This window comes from Tupaia chinensis, unplaced genomic scaffold, assembly GCF_000334495.1.
Source record: "Tupaia chinensis unplaced genomic scaffold, TupChi_1.0 Scaffold000361_2, whole genome shotgun sequence".
In the NCBI taxonomy this organism is placed as follows: Eukaryota; Metazoa; Chordata; class Mammalia; order Scandentia; family Tupaiidae; genus Tupaia; species Tupaia belangeri.
The window spans coordinates 4,700,799-4,707,093 of record NW_006159858.1 but is presented as its reverse complement, the minus strand read 5'-3'; the positions used below and the strand labels follow the sequence as shown (position 1 = coordinate 4,707,093).

Here is a 6,295-nt window from a genome sequence, read left to right as displayed (position 1 = left end):
AGAGAGAGAGAGAGAGAGAGAAGGAAAGTGAGAGAGTAAGCCGCCAGGTCCAGGACTCAAACCGTGGTTGTCCATATGGGAGTCCAGGACTCCTAACCACCATGCCACCTGTCAGCTCCCAATAACTAGTGTTTAAATGGGACCGGATGAGCCACCAGGTGGTTAAGGCGCTGGACTCCCACATAGCAGACCACTGTTCAAGTCCTGGATCTGGTGGTTTACTTTCTCACTTTCCCTCTCTCTCTCTTTCACTGTCTCTCTCTGGTGAGCACATGTGCCCCAAAGCAAATTTTAAAAAATTAATAATAATAATAATAAATAAAAATAAGTAATTCTTAAAAAGGGGGGGAACCAAATGATGTTGAAAATAACACCTACAGTAGCAGACCATCACATGAATTTCAAAGGAAAAAATTAATCGTGTTTGTCTCCTAATCTGAAGGACTGACAATTAACAGCAAAAATGATATCCAACACATATATATCTCAATTTATTCCATTTGCATAATTCTGACTGAAAAATTAGTTGAGTACTTTCTGCTTGATAGATGCCAAAACTGTTGCACCCAGATCAGCAATAGAGATGAGATGAGCAAAGCTTTTTTTTTTAAAATAATTATTTCTTTAATTTTATTTATTCATTCATTTATTTTAATTTGACCAGAGAAAGACACAGGGAGATAGAGAGAAGAAAAGTGAGAAAGTAAGCCACCAGGTCCAGGATGAACCATGGCCATGTGAGAGTGTCCAGCACCTTAACCACCATGCCACCTGCTGGTCCCAAGATGAAAATTTTAAATAAGTGAGATTAAGACCCTAAAGCATTTCATTAAAAAAAAAAAGTTTTATTCAAGAATTAATTTTTATTTAATTTCATTCATCATTACTATTTATTTAATTTGATAGAGAGAGAGAGAGGGAAAGTGAGAGGGCCAGCTTCTTGGTCCAGGACTCAGATCATGGTTGAACATTTGGGAGTCCAGTGCCTTAACCACCATGCCACCTGCTGGCCCCTCTTTAAGAACTTTTAACAGGAGATGACACGTGGCTTTACCAGGAAGATCCTGAAGACAAAAGACAAAGCAGTGGCTCCCGAGAGGTGGAAGTGTTCCAGCCAAATCAAACGTGGGTTGATACAGGGCAAATGTCATGACAACAGCTTTTTGGGGCGCTAGGGGTGTTTTGCTCGTTGACTTTCTGGAGGGCCAAAGAGAGAGAACAACTGCTTGTTATGAGAGTGTTTTGAGAAAGTTAGCTGAAGCTTTAGCAGAAAAGCACTTGGAAAAGCTTCACCAGAGACTTCTCCATCACAAAAGTTCCTGCTCATCCCTTTCATCAAACAAGGACAATTATGTGAGAGGTTTTTATTTTTAAAGAATTATTTTATTTAACTTTATTTATTTAAATTTGATCAGAGAGGGACAGAGTGAGAGAGAGAGAGGGAAAGTGAGAAAGCAAGCCACCATGTCCTGGACTTGAACCACAGTTGACCATATGGGAGTCCAGCGCCCATAACTACCATGCCACCTGCCAGACCCTTGTGTGAAAGTTTTGACTGCAAATCATTAAGTATCCACTGTACAGTCTCATTTGTCTCCTTTGGACTTCTCTTTGTTTCCTAATAGTTTTTTTTTTTCCTAAATAATTGTTTTATTTAACTTTATTTATTTTAATTTGATCAGAGAGGGAGCGAGAAAGAGAGGGAAAATGAGAAAGCAAGCTGCCAGGTCCAGGACTTGAACTGCAGTTGGCCATTTGGGAGTCCAGCACCCCCAACCATCATGCTACCTGCGGGCCCATCCTAATCTTTTTTTTTTTTTTTTCTAAGAGAGATTTTTGCTATAGGGTGCATGTGCTCAACAGAGAAATGAGAGACAGAGAGACATAAAGTATCTCCCCAGCAGGGAGGACGACCATGCCACGATCCCTTCTCCTCTGTTTTCCTCCTGGGATTTTGCACACACATGTGCCCAGGGTGAGTTTTAAGCCTCTGGGACCAGGACTCAAATCATGGTCAACGACCATGGACTCCAGGACAGAACCATTATGTCATCTGCTGGCCCCAATCTTTAAAAATTTTTAAAGGACACTCATTTTTCTTCAGTTAATAATGTAAAAAAGGGCTAGCAAGTGATATGTTGGTTAAGGTGCTGGATTCCCACATGGCCGACTACACCGTTTGAGTCCCAGACTCAGTGGCTTGAAAAACGTGCCAGGTGCATGTGCATGTGTGTCCCAAATCACTAGAGGAAAAGAGAGAAGGGATTGCAGTGTGGCCATCCCTCTGGAGGGGTGATTCCTCTTTCTCTCTGCCTCTGTCTTTCTCTGGCAAGTACACATACCCTAAAGCACACATACACACGCACACACACAAATTAAAAAGGCTTTGTTCAAGTAGTTAAATTTACAGGACCTTCAGTTCTTTAGGGATGGACTAAGTGATTGGTATATTGCTTACAAAAGTGTCTTATTTGCTGGAGCTTATGTTAAGAGATAAAGTTTATGTTTTTTATTTTTCTCTTTTTTAAAAAGAATTGTTTTATTTAACTGTATTTATTTGTTTAAATTAGATAGAGATAGACAGAAGGCGAGAAAGCAAGCCACCAGATCCGGAACTCAAACCGTGGCCAGCCATGTGGGAGTCCAGCACCCTTAACCACCACACCACCTGCTGGCCCCTTATTTTTCTCTCTTAATTCCATTTTTCACGAACTTTTTTTTTTTAAAAAAAAGACATTCTTTCTAAAATATTTATTTATTTATTTATTTAATTCCATTTGCTATTATTATTTTTTTAACTTGACCAGAGAGAGACAGGGAGAGAGAAAGGGAAATTGAGAAAGCAAGCCGCCAGGTCTAGAACTCGAGCCACGGTCAGCAATGTGGAAATCCAGCACCCTTAACCACACCACCTGCTAGCCCCTTCACAAACTTTTTGAAGTTCCTATAACATTCAGTGTGTCAGTCTTCTCATGTGAAAAATAAATGTGATAAAACACACCTACTTCACAGAGCTGTTAAGAGAATTAATTAATGTCTTTAAACTGCTTTGAAATTCCCATGTGAAAGACACAATCTGATCTCTATCTAGGAGACACAGTAAGGCATTACTATGTCTAGAAGACACTGCTCATCTAGAAGCTAAAATTGACTCTTGTGTATCTTGAATTTCTACTTGGCAGGAATGTAATTCAGCAGAGGGAGTGCTACTAATTTTGAAAATACATATTTCAAAATCATATAATATTCTTCCTTTTTTCCAAATTATTTCATTCTTCACACGATATCTATATAGTACCAACCATGGATACACCACAAAGTGCTCAATTCAGTATTCAAAAGTATCTAACATTCAATCCTGGTTTATTTTTTTGGAGAAATTTTTGCTATGGGGCATGTGTCCTCACCAAAGAGTCAGAAAGAGACAGAGATACAGAAAGTGAGAAATCATCCCCCCCCACACACACACAGCGGGGCTGGCCATGCCAAAATCCCTTCTCCTCTTGGGATTTTGGGTATGCACATGCCCAGCACGAGTCTCAAGCCTCTGTGTCTGGGATTTGAAATGTGTTTGGCTATAACCGTTAAGCCATCTGCTGGTCCTTCAATCCTTTGTTTTCTTTTTCAAGGTTTTTGTCTTAGGGTGTGTGCACTCCCAGGAGAGAGAGAGAGACAGAGATAGTGAGAAAGAATGCCCAGGAGTGATGACCACTCTGCCTCAATCCCTTCTCCATTCTCCTCTCAGGATTCTGGGCATGCACATACATGTGTCCAGCGTGATTTTCAAGTTACAGGTCTGGGACTCCAACTACGGTCAACCATGTGGGAGTCCAGGTCCCCAACCATGGTGCCATCTGTTAGCCCCCAAAATTTTAATATCTTTTTATTTATTATTTTATTTTAATTTTTAGAGGTTTTTGCCATAGGGCACATGTGGTCACTGGAAAGAGAGAGAGACAGTGAGAGGAAAAGTGAGAAATCCCCCCCACCAGAGGGGATGACCATGCTGCAACCCCTTGTCCTCCGTTCTCCTCCTGGGTCTTGGGCTCACACACACACACACACACACAGGTCTGGCATGGTTTTCAAGTCACTGGGTTCAGGACTTGAACTGCAGTCATCCATGTAGGAGTCCAGTGACATAATCATTACACCATCTGCTAGTCCCAGAATTTTAATATTTTAAGAACAGAGAAAATAAATCTGACTGATACTGAGACTATTTATTTATTTATTTATTTATTTATTTATTGGAGAGGTTTTTGCTATAGGGCATGTGCACTCACCAGAAACACAGAGAGAGACAGAGAGACAGAAAGAGAGAAATCATCCCCCGGGGGGGGGGATGGCCACATTGCAATCCCTTCTCCTCCATTCTCCTCTCAGGATCTTGGACACGCACGCACATGCGCCCTGTGAGAGTTTAAGCCACCGGGTCCGGGACTTGAACCATGGTCGACTGCATGAAAGTTCAGTGACATAGCCATTATGCTAACTGCTGGTCCCATTGAGACATTTTATTTATTTATTTATTTATTTGGAGAGAGATTTTTGCCCTAGGGTATGTGTGCTTGCTGGAGACACAGAGAAAAAGAATGCTAGAAATCACCCCCTGCAAGGAGGATGGCCACACTGCAATCCCTTCTCCTCCATTCTCCTTTCAGGATTTTAGGCATGCATACACAAGCGCCCAGCAAGAATTTTAAGCTGCTGGGTCTGGGACTTGAACTGTGGTTAACTACATTGGGAGTCCCGCGATGTAACCAATACACCATCTGCTGGTCCCAAGACATTTTATTTTTAAAAGGGTTGCCTCAAAGAAAAGAAATAAAATATCACACTTCTCCATTTTGACACCAAGTGCCAGAATACAGTGAAGTAAGATTCACAAAGTTCAAGAGAAAATTATTGTGAGACCAGCAGTTAGCGTAATGGCTATGTCGCTGGACTCCCATGTAGTCTACCGCGGTTCGAGTCCCGGACTCGGTGGCTTAAACTCATGCCGGGCGTGTGTGCGTGTGTGCCCAAGATCCCGAGAGGAGAATGGAGGAGAAGGGATTGCGGCGCGGCCATCCCCCCTGGGGGGTGATTTTTCGCTTTCTGTCTCTATGTCTCTCTCTGTCTGGCGAGCGCACGCGCCCTATAGCAAAAACCTCTCAAAAAAAAAAAAAAAAGAGAAAATTATTGTTACCCAAGAATCCTATACCCTGCGAACCTGTTCTTCACAGGCAGTGAAACGGGAGAATTTTCATACTTCCTTCATTCAGAGATCCAGAAAATAGACCACCCATGTATACTTCATAGAAAGATATTAGTCAGGATGCTATGACCTTTTTCCCCCTGTAGTGCCTGAGGACCTGCAGGTCTGTGTCAAGCTGCAGACACAGATCTGTATTTCACAGGATGGGATTTATTAAAGTTGTCAAAAATAGGCCTACTTTAAGAGATATGAAGTGAAATTTAGAAGATGAGAAGGTAAAACTGATTACTATGCCTGAAACACTTGGTGATCAGGATAAAAGTAAATACAACACACCCAAATAGAGGATGACAGTTTGTGTAACTAACAGACATATCATTTGCAGGTTGCTGATGCCCATATAGAGGGGGATATGATAGTCTCTGCACAGTTTATGCAAACAAACTACCAAAACATGGTGTGACCGTTGGCCTGACAAATCATGCCACGGTGTATTGTACTGGCCTGCTGCAGTCCTGCAGCCTTTTCCATAGTTTTGGCATGGGCAAGATCTATGAAGGCCAAGTGAAAGCGATTGGAGATGAGTACAACATAGAAAGCATTGATGGTCAGCCTGGTGCCTTCACCTGCCATGTAGGCCTTGCTAGAACTACTGCTGGCAATAAAGTTTTGGGGACCCTGAAGGGAACAGTAGGTGGAGGCTTATCTTTCCCTCACAGAACCAAACAATTCTCTGGTTATGATACTGAAAGCAAAGAATTTAGTGCAGAAGTACATTGGAAGCACATCATGGGCCAGAACATTACGGGTTATATGTATACCTAATGGAAGAAGATGAAGATGCTTACAAGACACCATATGCTCAGTACACAAAGACAATGAAACTCCAAACATGATGGAGGAAATGTATAAGAAAGTTCATGCTATTATATGAAAGAACCCAGTCTGTGAAAAGAAGCCCAAGAAAGAAGTTAAAATTTTTTTAAAAAAATTGAAGCCAGTTACGGACCAGCAGGTGGCATGATGGTTAAGGTGCTGGACACTCCCACATGGCTGACCATGGTTCAAGTCCCAGACCTGGCAGCTTGCTTTCTC

At 41.8% G+C, this 6,295-nt stretch overlaps 1 long non-coding RNA gene across 2 annotated transcripts in view; it reads left to right on the top strand.

Moving 5' to 3' along the window:
• Positions 1–5,654: 5,654 nt before the first annotated feature.
• The window catches only part of LOC106735362 (uncharacterized), a 7,751-nt gene continuing 7,110 nt past the window's right edge, over positions 5,655–6,295 (top strand). For both annotated transcript variants that reach the window (XR_001370693.2, XR_001370694.2), the window contains exons 1-2: positions 5,655–5,665; positions 6,198–6,200. This is a non-coding gene — a long non-coding RNA (uncharacterized LOC106735362). The remainder of the gene's footprint in view (positions 5,666–6,197; positions 6,201–6,295) is intronic.